Below are 24,507 nucleotides of genomic sequence, written 5' to 3'. Positions count from 1 at the left end.
CTCTACATCTAAGGTGAGGTGGAGGGAGGAAGATGGCGGAACGCTGCAATCGGTCGGGTGTCTGCTGTTTTTGTATCACTGCCTGCTTGGCTCACATTCCAGATCCTCCTGTTGCTCATTGTACTGCAGCATCTGCATGATTATGTGCTCAAGTGGGCATTTTTAGTGTGCACAATTGACATGATTCGAGCTATAGGTAAACATGGGTGACACGTCATTGCAAGGGAGGACAAGTCAATTGATTGATTTTATTGATTTGATTTTATTTTACTACAGGGCAGAGGCACTGAAACAGATTCTCAGTGCAGTAGTAGTGGCAGGACTCTCTTCTGTCTTCATGGTGTTTCGCAGTACTGAGGCTTATATGGATGCTGCGGGGAACGGTGACGGGGCGGTGAATGGGATGGCAGTGACAGTGATGGGGTGGTGAAGGGAATGGCGGTGACGGGGCGGTGAAGGGGATGGTGAGCTGGGGACGGGGCGGTGACGGGGACAGATTTTTTCCCCGTGTCATTCTCTATCCAACAGCCTGAATCCTCCGCTCAGCAGCCTGGGCTATTGGCCCAACTCTTCAGGAGCGCCTCCAGTGATCCACCTCTGCCAGCACACAGCATAGCAGCTTTGAAAAGAGCTCTGTGTTAGCTGGTAACAGAGCTTCCCGTCTAGGGAGTCCCCTCCCCATTGAGCAAAATGCACAGCTATGATTATAGGCCCCACCTCTTTCCAGTTCCTTTGTTTGACAATCCAGCCAGGCTGGCTCACGTTGCCCCACTAGTTCTCCTCTACTTCAGACTCAGGATGAATGGATTTCCACCTCCCCTATTTTCGATTCAGCAATTTTTGGCTTATATCCTCCCACTTATCTGAACCAACAAGCTTTATTTCCGCCCAAGTACCACTTTTAAACAACCTCTTATTCCTTATGTTCTCAGCTACTACTTTTGAGAACCAAAGCGGCCTTCTTTTCCTTTTACGTTTACTTACTTGCCTCACAAAAAGGTATGTCACCCTTACAATAATTCCTTTCAGTTTTGCCCACTGCATTTCTACTCCTTCCAGATGTTCTCATCCAGACAACAATTCCTTGACGTAATCCCCCATCCGAACAAAGTTAGTTTTTTAAAGTCTAGAACCTTTGCTTATGAATGAGCCCCCTCTATACCCATCTTAATATTAAGCCTTACCATGCAGTGATCACTGGATGCCAAGTGATCACCCACTGTAACATCAGAAACACTTTCCCCGTTTGTAAGCACTAAGTCCAGTATGACCCCACCCTGCATGGGTTCCATTATCAACTGCTAGAACAGTTCTCCTTGTAGAGAATCCAGACTCTCCCCTACTTCTAGAAGATCCCGCAATAGGGATACCCCAATCAACATCCAGCATGTTAAAATCATCTATTAGTAAAACTTCCCACTTTTTTTAGATATATTCTGAGTCTACTATTAAATCTCTGTCCACTTCTTCCAGTATATCACACCAATGTAGATATATTTATCATTCCCTCTTTCCACATTGATCCACAGTGCCTCTTCCTTGCCCTGCGGATCCTGCAATTGTGTGGCTTTAATATGATATTTAACATATAACGCTACTCCCCCCTCCTTTTCTTCCTACCCTGTCTTTCCTGAACAGATCAAAGCCCGGTATAACTACATCTCAGTCATGGTTCTCCATGAACCACGTCTCCGTGATCGCCACTATATCCAACCCCTCTTCTTCCATCACAGCTTCTAGATCCAGAATCTTGTTTCTCATACTTCGAGCATTAGTAGATCCTGCTTTCCAGACATTGACCCCTTTTCCCATTCATGTAGAGGTATTCAGTGATTACCTGAGGGATTATACTCACCTGGGGGCTTTGATCATCCCTACCCCATCACTTCTACAGGAAAGATAGGTGCCACAAATGTAGACCCGGGTTTTCTGGGCCTACATTTCTGGCACCGATCTTTGAATGAATCATGCCTACGTCGTCACTTTGGGCCACCTAACACCACTTCCGGCATTGGCCACACCTACTTTGGAATTCGGTGGCCTAAAGCACTTATGTAGACGTGATTCCGGCGCCTTTTATTTAGACGCTGGGAGACACTTCAACCTCACCATTTTTTTTGCTATTTCTAACAGCGTTCCTCAATTAATGTAGGGCTCCTTTTACTAAGGTGCGCTAAGCTTTTTAGCATGCGCTAAATATTAGCAGCACGCTAACCGTGCGCTAAACGCTCACACATGCATGTTAGGCTATGGACGCGTTAGTGCGCATGTAGATTTAGCGCGCGCTAAACATGCGTTAAAACGCTTAGCGCATCTTAGTTAAACAGGGGGTTAGGTGCAGGTAGGGCGCCTACTGGCATCTAAGTTTAGGCGCCAGTTTTAGAATTTCCTCCATAGTGCCTAAGCTAAAACCAGCTACCTTGTGGGTTTTCTGGGAGGGGGGAGTCACCAGTTAACCAGTTAAGTGTTGATAGTCAACCCTTAGGCCCCTTTTTATCAAGCTGCATTAAGGCTCGGCCCTAAATTAGACCTACTTTGGCTCGGCCCTAAATTAGACCAACTACCCACCTCCATCCCATTGTCCTCAGGCTCCTTACTACAGATGGAGTTCTCAAGCAAAGTTCTGGGCATCACCATTGATTCCTCACTATCCTTCAATGACCACCTCAATTCCTTGATAAAAAAATGCTTTTTTAGCCTTCACATGCTGAGGAAAGTGAGGTCCTGCTTCCATCAAAAACACTTTGCCGTCCTCGTACAATCCACCATCTTTTCCAGATTGGACTATTGCAACTCTATCTACTTAAGCCTAACAAAGAAAAGCTTCCATAGACGCCAACTAATCCAGAATACCGCGGCTAAGCTTATCTTCTCAAAAAGTAAATTTGACCATGTCTCACCACTCTTGTCCAAGCTCCACTGGCTTCCTGTAATTTCCAGGGTCCACTTTAAATGTTCCTGCCTAACCTTCAAGATCCTACACGGAATCCTTCCTCCTTTTATTCCATTATCCTGGAATTCCTCAAATCCAAATTCCACCAGATCCGCCCAAAAACTAAAAGTATCCTTCCCCTCTTTAAAAGGCATATCCCATGTTGGTAAACTAGGGTCTTCCCTCCCCTTCAGAATCACCGAGCTCTGGAATAATCTTACCTCCCCACTTCGTAACTTGAGCTCCTTTCAACTATTCCGTAAGCATCTGAAAACTTGGCTTTTCTCTAAAATATAACTTTTCTTTCCCTCTCTGGCACACTAAACCCTCTAACCTCATTTTATACTTCTATAATTCCACTGGAGTTCCTTTCTATCCCAACCCCTGTAAACCATGCCGAGCTCCACGTTGTGGAGAAGGTTTAGTTTAATCATGAGTCACTGTGGAAAAGCTCCGACGCTCATAGGAATTTTACCCAGCAGTCTGCAATAAAAAAAAAACCCTTAATGGTTTGATAAAAGGGGGCCTAAATCGGCTAAGATATCTGCATAAATAGGACTGCGTACAATCCTGTCTTTATGTAGGTCATTGTAGTTGGTTAAATGCTGAATATCACACTTAACTGGGTACGTTTTAGCCATCCATGTGTGCTTGAATATTGAATTTATTTATTTAAAACATTTCTTACTCGTTATATCCTTCAATTCTACGCGAGTTACAAAATATATACATAATTTAAGACAATAAACAACGCTTAAAACAAAACTCAAGATATGCTGCGGTCTACTAACGCGATATTAACGACAAACCCAGAAATAATGCCAGTGACCGGATGTTGCCCAACGTTGAATATCCTGGAATAAAGCCAGCAGCGGTCAACAAAATGCTGACCATTGTCCGTTGAATATCTACCCCATTGTTGAGATGTACCAAGTTTTTATTACGGGAGGGGGGGATTCTTTATTTTTTCCTTAATATGCTATTTATTGTTCATCAATAAATAACTAAGCGAGCAAGATATTACAGCAGCCTCTGTGTTAGCATTCTGCTAATGCAGAGTATCATCAGGCAGCTTCCCACTTTTTCACTGAGGTGTGATATACTTCTTGTTATGTATAATAAGTGAATTCCATAGCCGCCAAGGTTGGGCCCATTAAAGAGGGTTTCATGCAAAAAGAACACTCCAAGCCAGGAATGCTGCCAGAATGCTAATGAGTCAGGTGCCTGAGGCAAATTATTTACCATAAACCAGGCTGATACGTAATGTATGCCTCTGTAATGTGGTTGGGTTTCCTCAATGAGTAGATGAGTCTCAGAGCTGTATTTTGAATTGTTTGTAATTGTTTAATCATTGTTGCAGGGCAGGGGAGGTAGAGGATGTTGCAGTAGGCCTAGGATTAGGGATTGTGCTATGAGCTGGAATTGAAGTGAAGGCACCTTCTTCCAAATGCAGCTACTTTGATAGTGAAAAATAAGTGGGCATCTGCTCGACCCATTTCCCCATGGCTGAAGACAATCTCTGGTTCACAGTTTTGGACTTGTATTGACATAAAATCATTTATGGACCTTGCGTGGCCTTTTCTTAGGGGAAAAGAGCTTAATTGCACCTTACATAATACTTTTACATTACAGCTTTAAAAAGTAGTGCCCAAAGATGCTAGGTGAAATACTTTCAGCGACGTTGGGTCATACTGTGTTAATGCAAAGTGCGGATAAACTTTATTATGAAGCTAGAAAAAGAGTGCTTTGAAATTTCCATAATAATGGCAGTCTGGGGAGGCAGCAGTTTATGGCTGAACCTGGTATAATTCCAAATGAGGAGCCCATGTTTCTCTTCTTGGCTATAATTCCACATTAGGCTGATTTGCAACTGCCCACGTGACTTGCAAAGTGCTCATGCTTGTCCTTGCATTTTGATTCAAGGGATTGAATATGACAATGTCATATAGCTCTGCTGGTCCCTCCTGACCTTTCTGTCTGCAGATCATTGTGACTGTAAAACCCAGTCTTTTGGAGTTTGGCAAATCGAGCAACAGAGCGGCCGTGTTCCTCTCAGTGTTACAAGTCCATCTGAGACTAGATTCAGAAGCAGCAACGTGGGAAGTGCAAACCATAGAAACATAGAAACATAGAAATAGACGGCAGATAAGGGCCCACGGCCCATCTAGTCTGCCCACCTTAATGTCCCTCCCCTACCTTTGCCCTGTGAATAGATCCCATGTGCCGATCCCATTTGGCCTTAAAATCAGGCACGCTGCTGGCCTCAATCACCTGTAGTGGAAGACTATTCCAGCGATCAACCACTCTTTCAGGTGAAAAAGAATTTCCTGGTGTCACCTCGTAGTTTCCCGCCCCTGATTTTCAACGGATGTCCCTCTTGTTGTCAGTGGGACCCTTGAAAAAGAAGATATCTTCCTCCGCCTCGATGCGGCCCGTAAGATACTTGAACGTCTCGATCATAACCCCCCTCTCTCTGCGCTCCTCGAGCGAGTATAGCTGTAATTTGTCAAGCCGTTTTTCGTATGGTAGATCCTTGAGTCCCGAGACCATCCGGGTGGCCATTCTTTGCACCGACTCCAGTCTCAGCACATCCTTGCGATAATGCGGCCTCCAGAATTGCACACAGTATTCCAGGTGGGGCCTCACCATGGATCTATACAATGGCATAATGACTTCCGCCTTACGACTGACGAAACCCCTTCGTATGCAGCCCATGATTTGTCTTGCCTTGGACGAAGCCTGCTCCACTTGATTGGCAGACTTCATGTCCTCACTGACGATTACCAATATAGTTCTAGGATCAAAAAGGTTAGCACATTACCATATGGAATGACCCAGCTATTTTTCATTTAGAGAGATTTCAGTGTTAGAATAATGCTTTTACTCACCCTTTTAAACACATGTGCCAACATTAAAAAGCAAACCTACAGGCATCTGTTCAAAAGCCAAATCATGGTTCAGATTTGTAATAGTGGGTATCCAAACAGCTCTTGAAACATGCTACTGCAAACCACAATCTTCTTGTCTTCCTTAAATGCTTTGAATAGCATGCAAAAAAGAAAAGAAAAAACCTATAGAGCATTTCTACTATGATATGACTGGATGGACCGTTCAGGTCTTTATCTGCCGTCATTTACTATGTTATTATGATATCTTGCATGAATTAGGGTGATTACTCTGTTAGTTTGTTCAGATGGAGATAAACACAGGAGAACCAAATCCACAAACTCAAAGTCGCAAAGCAAAGAGTGGATATGTCCTAATAGGATTGGTGAACACTATTTATCATATAAAAGTCCTTTATTCATCAAATAAATTCATACTCGATGACTCGACATGTACATGTTTCGGCCTCAACCGGTCTGCCTCAGGAGTCTTAAGAGTCTTTTGGGTGAAACAAACCCATACATGTACGAACTTCCGGTATGATGGTAAATATATTGGTAATATGAAACCCAACACCCACAGGAACTGGAGAGAAGTTTTTGGTTCCTGTGTGTGTTGGGCTTCATATTACTGTAAAGTCTGGTATTGTCCTAGGTTCCAAATGCTGAAGTTGCCATCTAATCAAGCCATTGTGACATCACTGCTGAGGTTGGCTCTTAGGCATTGGTGGAATGAGGCATTCTGACATCACAATCTCAGCTCTGGAATGCTGCTACTCTTTGGGTTTCTGCCAAGTAACATAGTAAATGACGGCAGATAAAGACCTGAACGGTCAATCCAGTCTGCCCATTAGTTATACCCATTAAAAAATACATGATTGGATGAACTTGTCTCTTCTTTGATATTTCTGGGCCGTAGACTGTAAACTCTGGTATTGTCCTAGGTTCCAAATGCTGAACTGCCGTCCAAGCTCACTACAGCCTATCCAACCATCCCGTTGTTTGCAGGACATCTACCGTAAAGTCTGGCCAGTAACGTCCTCCTGTTCCATATCAGGGGAGTTCACATTGATGCCTTCTCCAGATCACCCTACACAGAATCACCATATATGGAACACAGACCGTGCAGGTCTGTCCAATACCGGCCTTAGTTCTTTACTTTACATCCTTCAATTTCTAATTAGAGATCCTCTATGTTTATCTCACACTTTTTTGAATTCCATGCATTTTGTGTTAGGGAGTGGAAACTCGGCAGGGCAGGAGCAAGTTAGCGTGAGGTACATACCATGTGCTAACTGCCACTTAGCGTGGGTCCATTCAGCATCCATTCAATTAACAGGGGAATTCTATACAGAGGGGGCTGATATTCAGACCGTGGGAGGCCACCTGGCTACCTCCTGCAGTCGGCGGTGAACCCAGAAATTCAATCCTGGGGCTGTACCCAGCCACCAGCACTGAATTTCTAGTCTAAGTTCAGCCACGGTAAAACATAGCTGGCCAAAGCCAGAAAAATATGTAATCCATTTCACAAACACGCACTAATCCTCTAGCTCCTCTACCTGAATATAACCATTCTTCTATTCATGCAGCTCCACTGCCTGCCACATAACTCTCCCATTCCTCAGATCAGGCATTTTAAAAAAATGTATTTTAATATACACTTCCCCCTCCGTATTCATGGTTTCCGTATCTACAGATTCACTTATTCACGTTTTTAAACCTAAAATTCCTTTTTTCTTTTTTCGGCCTATTTTAAACCCTGTAAGCCCTCCCCTTAAGCCTTACCTGGTGGTCTAGCGGATTTTGGGGGCAGGAGCGATCTTCCCACGCTCCTGCCCCGTGCAGATCACTCACAGACGGCATTTTCCCAACTGACCTCAGCAAAATCATCATCACACCAATCCAAAAAGACCCTAAAGGACCAACAGACCAACCATCCAACTACAGACCCATTGCCTCAATACCTCTATATATCAAACTAACACAAGGACTAGTAACCAAATTCCTCACCAACTATCTAGAAGACCATAACATACTCCACCCCACGCAATCTGGCTTCTGAACTAACTTCAGCACAGACATTACTAGGCTCCCTTATCGACACAGCAAGACAACACCTCAGCACTGAAAAAAATGCTGCTCATACAACTGGACCTGACGGCTGCATTTGACTTGGTAGACCATAGCATCGTACTGCAAATTTTAGACACAATAGGTATCTCAGATAAAGTATACTCATGGTTTGAAGGCTTCTTAAAATCCAGAACATACAAAGTATAATCGGACAAAGAAAAATCCGAACCTTGGTCCAGCCCCTGCGGCATACCACAAGGATCCCCACTTTCCCCTACTCTCTTCAACCTATATACTGCCTCCCTCGGTGTTTATAGAGACAAACAAGGCCTAACCTCTTATAGTTATGCAGACAACATCACCATTCTCATACCTTTTGACCAACCAAAGCCCTCAATGACAGACACACTACACCGAACACTAGATACAGTAACGACTTGGATGGAAAACCACAAACTGAAACCTAGACAAAACTAAATTCATCTTCCTCGAAAATAACAAAGTCCCAACCATAACCAATTTAGAAATCAACTACCCCATTCAAACCACCCTAAAACTACTAGGTATGACAATTGACAGATGTTGCACCATGCAACCACAAATAAATAAAACAAATCAGAAATCTTTCACAGTTATGAGAAACCTTAGACAAGTCCGAAAATTCTTCGAAAGAATACAATTCCAGCTCATAGCACAATCCCTAATCCTAGGCCTACTGGACTACTGCAACATCCTCTACCTCCCCTGCCCTGCAACAATGATTAAACAATTACAAACAATTCAAAATACAGCTCTGAGACTCATCTACTCATTGAGGAAACACGGCCACATTACAGAGGCATACATCAACTCACAATGGCTTCCAATCCAGGAAAGAATACTATTTCAATTCTACTGTATACTATTTAAAACTATAAACGGAAACAGCCCATCCTACCTGAACAACCGCCTCATCCAAACTACCTCAACCAGACATAGAAAAACATACACCCCATTCACACACCTCCCAATCAAAGAAGTAAAACGGAAAAAACTATACAATGGCCTACTAGCCACTCAAGCAGCAAAATTAGATAACACAAATCGCCAATCTACTGATAACAACCCCAGATTACAAGATGTTCAGAAAGGAAATAAAAACTATACTCTTCAAGAAATCCCTGAAAAAGGCTTAATACCACGAGTACCTTCCTTCTTCCCATCTTCTCCCTAACCCACTGATACTACCTGACTCACTCTTAGAAATGACATGTGATCTTACTTTGTAACCCTCCATTTATACCTTGAACCGCAAGGTAATGGCGGAATAGAAATCTCTAATGTAATGTAGATAGCCCCTGTTCCTATCAAGTTCATTTCAATAATGATCGTTCAGATATTTGGAATAATTCATCTGGCGTTCCGCACATTTCACCATTATCCCCATTGCTCTTTAACGTTTATATGTCATCATTAGGTGCGCAATTGTCCCAGCTGGGGATAAAGCTGTTTAGTTAAGCAAATTATTTTACGATCATTATTCCATTTGCTATTTCTCTTTCTGAAGTTATTCCTAAAGCAACAGAAGTATTAGGTCTAATGGAGAAATGGATGACTGAATGTAGACTGAAGCTTAACTCAGAAAAAACAAAGATTTTTGTAGCTTCATCGCGCCCGTTTGATACTAAGGGCTCCTTTTACTAAGCTGCATTAGGGCTTTAATGCGCAGAACAGCGCACAGTACAATGCCGCGCGTGCTAGACGCTAACACCAGCATTGAGCTGGCGTTAGTTTTAGCCGCATAGCAGGGTTAGCGCACTAAAAATGCTAGCGCACCTTAGTAAAAGAAGCCCTAAAACATCATTGCGTATAAATAAATTCAGTTATCCTATTCAACCTACCATTAAGGTTTTGGGAATAATACTGGACCAGGGCTTGACTATGAAGAACCAGGTGGACTCTTTGGTCAGAAAGGGTTTCTTTACTCTTTGGAAGCTTCGGTCTGTTAGGGCGTATTTTGATGTTTCATCATTTAGAGCAGTGTTTTTCCACCTTTTTACACCTATGGACCGGCAGAAATAAAAGAATTATTCTGTGGGTCGGCATCAGTCCGTGGACCAGCAGTTGAAGAACACGGGGCTAAGTCGTAGGCCAGATTCCGCCCATCTCTACCCAATCTCCACCCCAGACCCCGCCCCCATAATAGTACTAATTGCACCTTGCACGTCCTGTGCCTCATCTGGAAGCCTTCCTTCTGACGTTGCGACATCAGAAAGAAGGCTTTTGGTTCAGGCGCAGGATGCCCGTAGGAGCCACTGCCCGTGGCTTTGTGCACTGAATCAGTTAGGAAGAGGGAGCTGGCTCGAAGATAACGCCCCATCGATTGCACTGTGGACCGGCAGTTGAAGAACCTGTTTTGGGCCTGATGCACGTGCTGGCCCTGTGGACCTGCAGGAAATTTCTGTGGACCGGCACCAGTCCACGGACTGGTGGTTGAAGAACACTGATTTAGAGTTTTGGTACAGTCTCTTATATACTGCAATGTTGCCTATTTGGCAATTTCCCAGAAGAATATGCAACGATTGTGAATAGTACAAAATGCGGCGGTCAGGCTGATTTGTAGGTTGAAGAAATACGATCACGTAACACTCTCCTATCGAGTACTGCATTGGCTGCCAATGGAGGCGCGGGTGAAGTTTAAGTTTGGTTGCTTCTGTTTTAAGGCTTTTTTTGGTTTAGCTCCCAAATATATAATTGAGCTTTTCTCTTTTGCAACCAACAGACATAAAGAAACTCATCTGAATTTTGTTTTTCCGCCTGTTAGAGGATGTCAACTTAAAAAACATCATCAAACTCTTTTTTCATATCAAGCAGCGCTACGGATTTAGAACAATTGCTTTTGCTTCCTGACACTTATGGGGAATTTAGGAGACATCGAAAAACATCTGTTTTCAAAGTATTTAGGCAGCTAATTCGTAAAAATTTTATTATGCACTATTTTGATCATTTTAGTGACTCTAATTATTGGCTTTTAACTTTTTTGCTCTATTCAACTTCTTTTCTTTTATTATTTTTTAACTATTGTAAACCGCATAGAACTTTACAGCCTTGCGATATATAAACTTATTATTATTATTAATTGTATATTTTTCTGTAAAGTCCTGTGTACACCTTTGTAATACTATCTATATTATAATGCGGATATGTGTGTCTAAGGTTTCTAATGGAGAAGCTTGGAGGGTCCCTTTTGAGGTTCATTTGTAGGCGCTTTTTTCCCCAAAGCTGAAAGGTAAGTCACTTGTAGTTCACCAAAGTGGGGGAGAAAAGCATTAATGCTCAACAAAAGTAGTAAGGCTAGATTTAAAAAAGCAAACTGAACAACTGATTAGGATCCATAATGCACAGAAATGGTAACATTAGTCAGATTATGAGTCCACTGAGAGAAATACTCGAGTATAATGTAAACTGCTTTGGTTAAGCGCTGTATAAATACTAAAAAAAATTAATAATAATCCTGTTTCATATAACCTTCCCCAGTCCTTCTTTTACACATTCCTTCCCCCAAGCCCCTCTTTAGTGTAATCCACCAACCACTTCTATTCACATAACATCCCTAGTTCTCTAGCCCCATTGTCAAACAGCCCATTATCCTTCTGCTTCTCTCCCCATAGGAGACAAGCTCAGCAAATTTCTTGACGTAGTGAAAGAAAATCTTTTCTTCGCTCCTGAGTAGTCTTGGAGACATCCGGGTAGATCCCCCCAAAAAAAATTTTCCCCAAATAATTTTTGAGCATACTTAAAATATAATTTTAAGATCATGTTTACATCTTGCTCAAAAACGAAAAATACCAAAGGAGTAGCTTTTCTTCAAATCCCTTTTCTTCAAATTCACTCAACTTTGGAATAACCTCCCTGCCCCGCTGCGGAACCTAGGCTCATTCCATTTATTCCGAAAGCATTTGAAAACCTGGCTTTTCTCCAAAACGTAAAGCTATCTAATTTCTTATTATGTCCTTCCCTCATTTATTGAATTACCTGTAAACCATGTTGAGCTCTATCTTTATGGAGATGATGCGGTATACAAACTTAAGGTTTAGTTTAGTTTAGTTTAGATTAAAGATTGTTCTCAAAGAGCAGAGACATTTTCAAAATCAATTTTCGTTCTTTTTTCCCAATTCGTTTTGAGGAATCTTTTTATTTGGTAAGTAATAGATCTTATTAATAGGAGGAATAATGAGGAACTAGAAAACTTGAGGACTGAGCAAGAGATTGGTTGATTTAGCACCTTCCAACCATAAGGATGGTCTGGTCTCCTTGGCCATGAATATTAAGTTCAAAACAACTAAATACTGACAAGCCATAGAACTGATTGTAATATGAAGAGGATCAATGAGTCTGATTGGTGCTGCTTGAATATTTTATTCCAAAGTGACACCGATGTTTCAGACCCTTCTAGGTCTGTTTTTACCTTAGTTAGATTATAATCCTGCCAGGGCAGATAGGGAAAATACTTAAGAGTACCTGATTTCTATTCAATGTATTGTAAACTCCCTTGGGTAAATCTCTTTATAAAAAGGCAGTTAATAAATCCAAATAAATGCATAATGTTCCTTTGACTCCATTAATTAATATGAAAACATATGCAGGATATGCAAGAATTATCTGCCACCAAAGGTGCTTTTTTTCTGGTATTTCTTCAAGAAATACATAGGCTGATAACCAAAGGCATCGCGATTCTCTGATCCCCCCATAATACACATGGGCCCAGTTGTTCTTCATGTAAATAGGTTCCAATACTCCAGATTTCTAGAAAGATCACAGGGATTCCCAGGGGATACAAAGTACTTCAGAGACAGGGGTTTATTGAAGATAGAATGTCCTTATCTTTGAATAATATTGCAAATCACTTCTGCAGAACAAGTTTTAAGAAAGATTGATCAGAAACCCTGAAATCTGGCGGAGCTTGAAGTTATCAGATTTAAGGCCAGTAACGCATTAGCCATCTCAGCTCGAAAAAGACATTTCAATTCAAAAAGGCAATGCCCCGACACATGGTTTTACATCGAGCATGCATTTAATTTGACCAGTTTCAAGTCACTGAATCTACAATAAAATGAATTCAATGTAGACAGGGTGAAAGGGCCATTTCATGACCCAGAATACGCAGCCAGTAGCAGCATCGTTGTGGGCATATTTTCTGGCAAATCTGGGGCAATGCAACATTTTTGTCATGGTTAAAACATTCATTTATTTAGGAACGTATTTATAAAAGTGTGGTATAGTTTTGCCATTTCCAGGTGTCGGTTGCAAAACCTAACACAGAGCAACTTCAAAGCCTTGCAGTAACTGTTGGAGATGTGGCCAGCATCTCAAACTGGGCAGGCGGTACCTTAGCACTCTCCTTCCATCCCACACACCACACACCACAATATCAACACATCGGAGAAAGTTATAATGCCGCTTTATAGGGCAATGGTCAGACCCCACTTGGAATACTGCGTCCAACATTGGTCTCCCTACTTAAAGAAGGATATAAAACTGCTGGAGAGGGTGCAGAGACGAGCAACTAAACTAGTGAAGGGTATGGAGAAACTGGAATATGAGGATCGACTTAAAACACTGGGATTGTTCTCCCTTGAGAAAAGGAGACTGCGTGGGGATATGATCGAGACCTTCAAAATACTGAAAGGAATCGACAAAATAGAGCAGAAAAAACTATTTACATTGTCCAATTTAACACGGACAAGAGGACATGAAATGAAGCTAAGGGGGGGCAAGTTCAGGACTAATATCAGGAAGTTCTGCTTCACACAGAGAGTGGTTGACATCTGGAATACTCTCCCAGGGGAGATTATTGCAGAATCGACAGTCCTAGGCTTCAAGGGCAAACTAGATGCATATCTCCTTGAGAGAGGCATATAGAGATATGGTTGGCTATAGGGTAAGCCAGGTGTATACCTGGCAGGGCCTCCGCGTGTGCGGATCACCGGACTTGATGGACCGAAGGTCTGATCCGGAGATGGCGCTTCTTATGTTCTTATGTTCTTATGTCTAAGAAGAAGAATGGATTTATTATGGACGCTGCATTGTACTATACGTATGTTAAAACAGTGTACTGTACAGTGGCGTACCTAGCATATGTGAAACCCGGGGCCCATCATTTTTTGGCCCCCCGCCCCCCCATCTGTATGAAAAACATGATTTTTAGCAACAAGCCACATGTCACACATGAGTACCTAGGAAAAGGCAGCATCTTACATATTACAGTGAACAGTACAACATCAATACACCCAAAGTAAAACTAAACAAGCCAGATTAGTACAGATCAATCCTATATTGTCAATCCTAACAGAAAACCATGTCTTTCGAACACACAGAACACAGAAAATACCTTCGCCTAGTATGGAATATGTCATCACAAACTAACCCCTCCCCCTTTTACAAAACTGTAGTGTGGATTTTAGCCACGGTGGTAACAGCTCTGACGCTCATAGAATTCTGAGCATCAGAGCTGCTACCACCACGGCTGGCGCTAAAAAACGCTCCACAGTTTTGTAAAAGGGGGGGATAAAATAGAAATACATAGACAAAGGTTAAATCGAAACAGCAAGAAGCTGGACTCTGCATACAATGCAACACTACAGAAACAATGACACATGTCTCCTAAAGCAATAAATAAATAGAAAATCTTTTTCTACCTTTGTCTTCTCTGGTTTCTGCTTTCCTCATCTTATTGTTACTCTCTTCCTTCCATCCACTGTCTGCCATCTCTCTGCCCCTATATGGCATCTTCTCTCCTTCTATGCCCCTTCCAGAAACTGTATGCCTCCCCCTTCCATCTCTCCTTTCACCCCCATTGGTCTGGCATCTCTGTCCTCTCCTTCCCTCTCCAACACCTCTCTTCTGCAATCCTTTTCTTCCATCATTTTCCTTTTCAGTTTATTTTCTGCATCTATCTAGATTATGGTCTTACTACCCTCTCATCAATTTCCTTTTTTACTGTCTACATACAGCTCGCCACCTCTTTCCCTCACCCCCTCCAGTATTTCCCTAACTCAATTCTTTTCCCCCATCATGTGCCCTCCTTTTATTTATCTCCTCCTTCCATTATGTGCCCTCTTTCTCTACCCCTTCCATCTAGTACCTTCTCCTCTCTCTGTCCACTTCCATTGTCTGCTCCCCTCTTTCTCTCCTCTCATTTCCTTACTGCATTTGCTCCCTTCTCTCTCCCATCTGCACTTCCATCCAGCATAGGCTCCCCCTCTACCCACCACACTACCATCCAATGTCTACCCTTTCTCTCTCCATCCACCTCTCTTCAATCAGCATCTTCCCCCTTTCTTTCCCTCCAATCCAATTCCATCCAGTATCCTTCCTCCTTATGTCTCTCTCCCCTTTCCCTGTACATCAATTCCATCAGCACCACCCTTCCATTCCACCCTGCTCCCTTTCTCTCCCTGCACCACTCTTTCATTCCAGCAGTCCTGCTCCTTTCTCGCGATGACTGTAGCTGCCGGCTGCCGGTCCACCCTACTCTGACGTACTAGCTCTGGAGCAGAGTCGGCAGCCGCGTGCTGGAAGGTCCCGCGATGACTCCAGGCTTTGCTCTGGAAGAAGTAAGTTACGTCGGAGGGGGATTACCCGGCAGACGCAGGGAGTTGTGGCAAGGACCCGCGATGACTGCGTCTGCCGGGTCCACCCCCTCTGACATAACTTCTTCCGGAGCAAAGCTAGCAGACGAGTCATCGGGGGACCTTCCAGCACCTCAGTGCAGCTGCTGACTCTGCTCTAGAGCAGTGTTTTTCAACCTTTTTACACCCGTGGACCGGCAGAAATAAAAGGATTATTTTGTGGACCAGCAAACTACTAAGACTGAAATTAACAAAACACATTTCCGCCCCATCTCCGCAAGCTCAGTCCCGCAAACCATATGATCCCATCCGCATAAATCTCACTTATGATTTTATATTGAACATATTTTATTAAAGTATAAAAAGAAACAATATTCTGTACAATTGTCATTTTATAAATATAAATATACAGAGCAAGGACCAACAAAACCCCTGTCTCCCCTCCCCTTCACATATATCCCACTATCAAGAAAACTGAACAAACCAAATTATTATAGAATGCTACACATAAATATCATGCTAACAGAATACTGCAGTCACACATGACAGGAATAGTGTTAGGGGAATGCCCCCTGGTCCGAGAGAGCCCTAAGCCAGCTGGAAGCTAAAGAATCACTGCCTGGGCTTTGCAGTACCCAGTTATGTCTCTAGCAGGATACATATTTCAAATCTGATATATTCTAATGACAAAATAGAAATAAAATGATTTTTTTTCTACCTTTTGTTGTCTCTGGTTTCTGCTTTTATCTTCTTTTCACTCTTTTCCTTCCAGCATCTGCCCTGTCTCTTCAATCCAGCACCTGCCCGTTCCATCCACTGTCTACCCCTTCCAGAAACTGTCTGTCTACCCTGCCATCTCTCTTCTAGACACCCCCCCCACCCTTTGGTCTGGCATCTATCATCTTCCCTCTGTTCCCTCATGGTCTGGCATCTTTCTCCTTTCATCTCTCTTTCCCTCCCCCCTGTGGTTTTTAGCATCTCTCTCTTCTCATTTCCTCTGCTCAGATCTGATATCTCTGTCTCCTTCCCCGTTCTCTGGCATCTCTCTCTCTTCCCTTTCCTTCTCTGGTCTTCCTTCTTTATTTTCAGCATCCGTCTAAATTAAATTCTTTCTTACTATGCAGTCCTCAGTTTCTCTCTTTTCACTATGTCTACCCACAGCATTCCACCCCTTTCCTTCACCCCTCCACTATCTCACTAACTCTATCTTCTTCCCCCATCCAGCATATGTCCTTTTTCATTATCCCTCCTTCCATCCAGTATGTGTTCTCTTTCTCCATTTCCATTCAACATTTGCTCTCCCTTCTCCCCACTTCCATCATCTTCCCCTTCTCTCTCTTTCCTCCCACTTCCATCATCTGCCCTCTTCTCTCTCCCCCTTCTCTCCACTTCCATCATCTGCCCCTTCTCCCCACTTCCATCATCTGCCACTTCTCTCTCTTTCCCCCCACTTCCATCATCTGCCCTCTTCTCTCTCCCCCTTCTCTCCACTTCCATCATCTGCCCCTTCTCTCTCTTTCCCCCACTTCCATCATCTGCCCCTTCTCTCTCTTTCCCCCACTTCCATCATCTGCCCTCTTCTCTCTCCTCACTTCCATCATCTGCCCCTTCTCCCCACTTCCTTCATCTGCCCCTTCCCTCCCTTCCCTCCCTTTCCCCCCACTTCCATCATCTGTCCCCTTCTCTGAATCTCTCCATCCACCACAGGCCCATCTTTCTCCCTTCCTCACATTTCCAATTTTGGCAACAAGATCGGCAAGGCCCCCCCCCCCTCCGCGATGGCACTCAGCGGCATCGGCGCCCCCCCTCCCCGCAACAGCACTCAAGTTCGGCCTCCTTCTCCCGGCATCAAAAGAACTTCAGATCGGCAACAGGTGCTCAGTCAAAAGCTTCCCCTGACTGAACTGCCTGGGAGGAAACAGGAAGCTGAGTCAGGGGAAGCTTTTGATTGCGCACCTGTTGCCGATCTGAAGTTCTGTTGATGCTGGGAGAAGGAGGCTGAACTTGAGTGCTGTCACGGAGGGGCACCGATGCCGCTGAGTGCCGATGTGGAAGGGGGGCGCCGATGCCGCTGAGTGCCATCGCCAATGCCGTTGAGTGTCGTCGCTGTTGCCGCTGAGTGCCATCATGGAGGGGGGTGCTGATGCCGCTGAGTGCCGTCGCCGGGGGGGGAGAGTGCCGATGCCGCTGAGTGCTGTCGCCAATGCCGCTGATTGTCATCGCTATTGCAGCCCAGGAATTTTCCGGACCTGGCTGGCTGTGTACCCTCCCCTAAGGCTGCACCAGGAGTGGACCTCCCCCCTCCTACCCTCCCCCTTGGTACGCCACTGGTACTGTATCATTCAATTACATACAGGACTGCAATTTACAGTATAATTTCATGTATTTATTTTAGTTATTTATAAACTGTATCAAGGTTATTTAAGCAGTTTACAGTGAGGATTGAGTGACTTGCTCAAGGTCACAAGGAGCATTGCAGGATTTGAACCCACAACCTTGGGTGCTGAGGCTGTTGCTCTAACCACTAGGCCACACCTTCCTACCGGCAGGAGGGATTTGGCAGAGGGGTTTGTTCAGAGGGAGGGGGAAAACTGACGGACGCAGCTACGGCCGCTATACTAATCGCAGCAGGAAGATCCCTTGCTGTGATAAGTGTAGCGGCCGTGTCTACAGTAACTCGGTTCTGTAACCGGCATCTGTAACATGGACGTCAGTTACAGAATCGCATTTAGTTTGGGTGAGTGTAGGCCTGATTCTGTATAGGATGCCTGTCCCAGGCGTCCAATACAGAATCCATGCCTAAAGGTCCCAACTAGGATCCCAGTTTCAGCATCCTAAAATGCCTTCTTCAGTGGAAAACCCAAATACTGAAAATAAATAAAAACTTAAATCAACACAGACATTCAAATTAAAATATAAAAAGAATGGCATACTGTTTTCCCTGCCTGAGATTTCATTACTGGCTGCGTTTTCTTTTGATATTCTGTGAATGCTGTAAATATGTGCATACCTTACACAGCCAATTGCCACACAGGTGGCACAGGTTCATCTTATTTCCATATCAACACATACCTGTAAGCAAAAAAACCCTCAGGGTTTGCATGAGATAGAGCTTCAGAAGTCTTTTTCTCCTTCTAAGTTATGAATTTAATATTGTAGTTAAAACTGATAAGGTTTTTTGGCTTACCAGTGTATGAGTGTCATAGTAACATAGTAGATGACGGCAGATAAAGACCCGAATGGTCCATCCAGTCTGCCCAACCTGATTCAATTTAAATTTTTTTTTTTTTTTCTTCTTAGCTATTTCTGGGCGAGAATCCAAAGCTTTTCCCGGTACTGTGCTTGGGTTCCAACTGCCGAAATCTCTGTTAAGACTTACTCCAGCCCATCTACACCCTCCCAGCCATTGAAGCCCTCCCCTGCCCATCCTCCACCAAACGGCCATACACAGACACAGACCGTACAAGTCTGCCCAGTAACTGGCCTAGTTCAATCTTTAATATTATTTTCTGATTCTAAATCTTCTGTGTTCATCCCACGCTTCTTTGAACTCAGTCACAGTTTTACTCTCCACCACCTCTCTCGGGAGCGCATTCCAGGCATCCACCACCCTCTCCGTAAAGTAGAATTTCCTAACTTTCCTAATGTCCATATCTTACACAGAAATCCAGCACATTATATGCCATTTCACAAAAATTCTTCAGAGAGCTCATAGCAAACCCTATCAATAGTCCTCTCTCTGTATCACAAACACATGTATAATTTCAAACAGACCTCAGCGATGAAGACATATGTTTAAAAGATTTTGGATGGACCGATGACAATTATGATGGATGAATCCCACACAGCAATGACATTTTGAGCTGTCTGGGGTGGCATCGCTGAGGTCTGTCTGAAATTATGCATGAGTTTGTGATACAGAGAGAGGACTATTGATATCATATCTTACACCGTTCATATATTTGGCAGGTGGGCATTCATGGAGGGACGGATTCTGTAACCTGCGCCCTAGTCGATGGCGCCCTAGTCCATGGCACCAGTTACAGAATCGCTCCAAGATAGGCGGCTGAAATGTAGGCCTGGAAAACCCATGGCTATATTTCAGCCACTTATCTTTGCCACTAGACCGCAGCAACTGATCGCGGCAGGGGGATTCGCCCCTCCCCATCAGCTGAGTGGCAGCGATTCCCCGAAGCCATGATTCTATAACTGGTGCCTGCTGCTTAGCTGATATTGGAGGGGGAAATTTCCCTGCTGTGATTGTATGAGAGCGGCCGCGGCAAGAAACTCACATATCTGACCTCAAATCAGCCAGCAGGAGATATACCCATTCCCTCCTGCCGGCGCCACCCCTCCCCCACTAAGATCCCTGGCAGGAGGGATGCCCAATCCCTCCTGCCAGCACTTCCCTACTAACACCCATACCTCCCGGAACCCACCAGGACCCTTCTCCATACCTTTTACTGGAAGGTCGGCCAGAGGGATTCTCACTCCCTCTGGCCGGCAGGCCCACCTTTTCCGAATGGAGTGCCTTCCCCTTCCCGGTGCATTCACCTAGGAGTGGCTTTAGGCACCTGGGCCAATCGTATTCTTAGGCCTCTTTCTCAGTGCATTCTGGGATGCACTGGGAGTGGCCTAAGACTCCCATTGGCCAGATCCCTATGGCCCCCCCCCCATGGGCAAATCACTCTCTCACATTCACAAAATCAAGCAGGATTTTTCCTGCAAGACCTTGCAATAAAAGAAAAGGCACCACCTTGGGTTTTTGAATCCTGCTTGTTTTTGTGAATATGAAAGAGTTTTGTTTAAAAAAGAGAAAAGGTGCCTCTTCAGATTTTCAATCCTGCTTGTTTTTGTGAATTTGAGAGAGTGATTTGCCTCAAAAGAAGGGGGAAGTGATTTCTTTTTTCCTCTTCTAGGTTATATCCTGCGATATTTCTTTACACATTGCCAATCAGACCCCTGAAGCAGACCTTTTTGGGCGAAACACAGTCGTGTCGAGTCTTAATAAATATAAAAAAGTAATTGAGCACCTAAGGTCACCTTTGCTGTTTTCTTTGCCTAATTACAAATGGCATGAATTCGGTGCCATTTACAGAATCAGGGCCAATGTGCTTTGAGCTTAAGTTTGGACAGGTAAAGGAATTGAATACAAATCCTAACAACATATGTTTCTCACGGTCACACTAGGGGCTCCTTTTACTAAGCTGCGCTAGTGTTTTTAGCGCACGCAGGATTTTAGCGCGTGCTAAACCTGCGCTAAGCCAGCTCAATGTGCGCTAAAACCGCTTATCGCAGCATAGTAAAATGAGCCCTAGGGCCTGATCTGCTACAATAAATTTTCCCTAAAGCTTAGAGAACAAGTTCACCTTCTTCTCTCACCACATAATTAATAATTTGGAGTTTTGATTTGTATTTATACACCAAAATGATTGATCTTTATTGATCAGGATTATATTTAAATATGTCTGTTTCATCTACCTGTTTTCTCTCTCAATTATGTGGACTAGAGGAAATTATATAGAAGAACCTTTAGTAGGTTATAACATTTGTATTTATGTTTCTGTAAAATTCCTTTTCTTTTCTTATTATTTGTATAAATGATAATGTAAAATCTTGAAATAAATAAAAAAAAAAAAAAAAAAAAAAAAAAGCTTAGAGAACCTTGCCCTTCCAATATGCAAAAAGCTGCTGTTTCAGTCTGGTTTGAAAGAGTTAATATATGCTCTTCATGTCTTTCCAGTTCAGTTTTTCTACATGCTGTAAGATTCGTTTTAGTTTCTGCATGGCTTGTAAGCTTTACCAATGGAGTGGAAGGCAGTAAGTAAAAGTCCTTAACTCGAAAGTGGAATTAAGTTTCAGAATGGCTGGGGATACATTTGTTAGAAAATATTAACCTACAGTCATCCAGAGACTGATTAATGATTCAAATAACCAATCTATCTTAGAAAATAGCTCTTGGTGGACATTAGGGATAAGCCATCCCTTTCCGAACGCTTCAACTGGACTCTATATCAAAAAAAGTCATGCAAAAGTTAAGCTCAGCTTCCCTCAAGTGAGGGGCTGAAATGTTAAATTGAAGCACTGCCATTTAACCATGAAATCTAAATCTGACAGCCAGAAATTAGACAAAGCTTTTCTGTTAAAATGCTAAGAGAAAAGTTTGAGGTTGTATTTAGACATTTGGAGGTGATTTGAAAATTGGCAATGTTACAATGCTTTGGGTTGCTGCAGTTAAGTTTTATTTATACAGGACTATACATTAATTAAAATAACATTATAATGAAAGGTGATTGCTTTTCATATGCTTGGATCTACTGCACTTCCCGCTGCCTGTGTGACTCCCTTTCGGATGTAATTCATAATGTTTAGTCCCAAAGCACAAAATCCTTAAGGGATTTCTCATGGGTTACTGAAATACAAATAGTGCTTGAAATGTATTTTTCTTGTTACATAGAGCATTTTGGACTCCGGTTAGATTACAGAAATGAGATAGTTCCAAGTCTAATAGATGCTGGCACTGCCATCTTGAACCTGGCACGTTAGATCATCTATTATACTATTGTCCCTTGATACTTCAATTTTGGAGATCCATTTGGGATCAGGTGAACAAAGCAATGGAAAATCCAGCTGAAAGTCAAATATCATCTCACAATAACAGACTTCTCTTTATTATGACAGGGGTTGCCATACAGCTTATTTTAAGGAATTGGAATAACTGGGATCGATTAAACTATACCTTTTGGTGGGAGTCTCTGTGTCACCTCTTTAAAATGCAACGTATTATGGCTATACAACAGGGACATTATAAGAAGTTTCTGGATATTTGGGAGCCATTGAAAACATTTTGGAAAGAGTGAGGGTTGATTTTGCCCCTTGATCATGCACGTCCAGGGTGGGGGGGGTTGGAAAATATTTTTAATTTTTAATCTGAGTGCAATTTTTGAATATGAAAATTGGGGGTGATATAGGTATTTGTCAAAGAATATAATTTTGATTGAATTTAAGTGCTATTATAGTGTAATATGATTGCATAATATGTTGCATTTATTTTTGGCTTCAAAATGAATAAAGATATTTAAAAAAAAAGAAATGTATTTTCTAAAATATGGACTCAATCCTTAAACTATGGAGTCAAATAATTTCATAGTACAATCTCTCTCTTTCAGCTGGATGTACTGTATAGACCCATCTGGATCCCTGTCAAAGGACTATGAGGCTCATTTTCAAAAAGGACAAATGTCCAAAATGTGACATCAAAGGGCAGATGGAAGCTTTTCCGGCCAAACCCTTCCAATTCACTATTTTCAATAATGCTTTTTATAATGAATAATTGTCTGTAATATTTTTATATTTATTATGTGCGATTTACTGTAATCTGCCTTGTTAAAGGCAGACTATAAACAATAAACTATACTGTAAACTATTTAAAAAATTTGGGAGAATGTGTAGAAATGGGCCCTATAAATAAAGTAAGGCAAACAAACTCCACTTAAAGGTAGCTGAGAGTCTGCTCAAATGGAAGAAAAAGCCTCCGGTTTTATTGGCAGAGCTCAAGCTCAAACCACCACCTCCACATCATTGGCTAAAAAACTTCCATCGAGGGAGATCGTGAGCACAACACTGTCACTCTGTGAAGATTCAAGCAAGGTCATATTAGCCCTGAAGAAACGGCTTAGTGCCGTGAAACGTTGGCATTTGAACAGACTCACAGTGGTTTCAGTTGCAAAATATCTCAGTCCTCAATTATTTTAAACCTCAACAGCGAAGTTTTTTAGCCAGTGATGTGGAGGTGGTGGTTTGAGCTTGAGCTCTGCCAATAAAACCTGAAGCTTTTTCTTCCATTTGAGCAGACTCTCAGCTACCTTTAAGTGGAGTTTTTTTGCACTACTTTATTTATATTTCCCCCACTTCACCTTTTGCATTATAGAAATGGGCCCTTACATGCATGCAACTAACTAAGGGGTATTTTTACTAGGCCGCATTAGGCAGTAATGCACACCTTTTATTTTGGGTGGGGGGGGGGGGGCACCCGGACACGAGATCTCCGACAGCCCCAGCTGCAAAAATTATGCTTCCGGAATCTTTTGATGTCGATTCCTCGCAGAAAGATCCGAAATTCGAATCAACCCGCTTGCTAAACACAGCAGAAGCCCCTTTTAATGCACCCCTAAAACTGCTAAAATGGCCAAACGTGAGATGCACCAGACCAGAGCACCTTGCATTCGTTTTTGCATTGCTGTGGTAAATGGTATTCTGAACTTGTTTTTTGAGGGGGAGTGTCGGGGGTGGAGAGTGGGTGTTCTTGTGCTAACCAGTTAGCACATCTACATAACATGACAAGCATGCTGTAACAAAGTACAGTAGTACCTTGGATTACGAGCATAATCCGTTCCAGGAGCATGCTCGTAATCCAAAATGCTCGTTTATCAAAACAAAGTTCCCCATAGACAATGGTGGCAACAGCAACGATTGGTTCCAGAACCTGGGGTCTGTACCTGTCAGGGCCGGGTGCTGCAGCGACGTCTCCTCTGTCTGCCTCCTCCGTCCATCATCGGAAGAAGAACCTGACAATGCCGCTTCGGGGGGGTAGGGGGGATGCCAGCCGCCAGAGAACCCCACAGTGCCGCTTCGGGGGGGTGGGGGATGCCAGCCGCCGCAGTGCCTTCAGAGGGATGCCTCCTCTATCCGCCGGCCAGCCCTCCACGTCGGATGCCCCACCCGAGCCCACACAGCCGAGCGCCGCCCCACCCGCACACCGCACACGACACGCTACAATGCCGATGATTGACTCTGTGCGCGTCACACGCAACGCGCAGGCGGGACAGCACCTGGCCGCGCAGGCCCAGACAGAGGTCCGAAGTGCTCGTTGATCGGGGCAGTGCTCGGTTTGCGAGTCAAAAGTTTGCTGAGTGTTTTGCTCATCTTGCAAACCACTCGCAAACCTGGTTACTCGCAAACTGAGGTACCACTGCACTTGTATACCGCATTACCCTTCAGTTCTATG

The 24,507-nt window shown here is 43.4% G+C and overlaps 1 protein-coding gene and 1 non-coding gene across 2 annotated transcripts in view; both read right to left on the bottom strand.

The window, feature by feature from the left end:
* LOC117346120 (cytosolic carboxypeptidase 6-like) overlaps positions 1 to 24,507 on the bottom strand; it is a 654,038-nt gene that overhangs the window by 342,132 nt on the left and 287,399 nt on the right. The window lies entirely within an intron of this gene.
* LOC117346975 lies at positions 23,525 to 23,661 on the bottom strand. The gene has a single exon (XR_004536700.1). It is a non-coding gene; the product is annotated as a U11 spliceosomal RNA (small nuclear RNA).

This window comes from Geotrypetes seraphini, chromosome 12, assembly GCF_902459505.1.
Source record: "Geotrypetes seraphini chromosome 12, aGeoSer1.1, whole genome shotgun sequence".
Taxonomy (NCBI): Eukaryota; Metazoa; Chordata; class Amphibia; order Gymnophiona; family Dermophiidae; genus Geotrypetes; species Geotrypetes seraphini.
The sequence above is the reverse complement of the archived record's forward strand: the minus strand, read 5'-3'. Positions and strand labels throughout refer to the sequence as shown.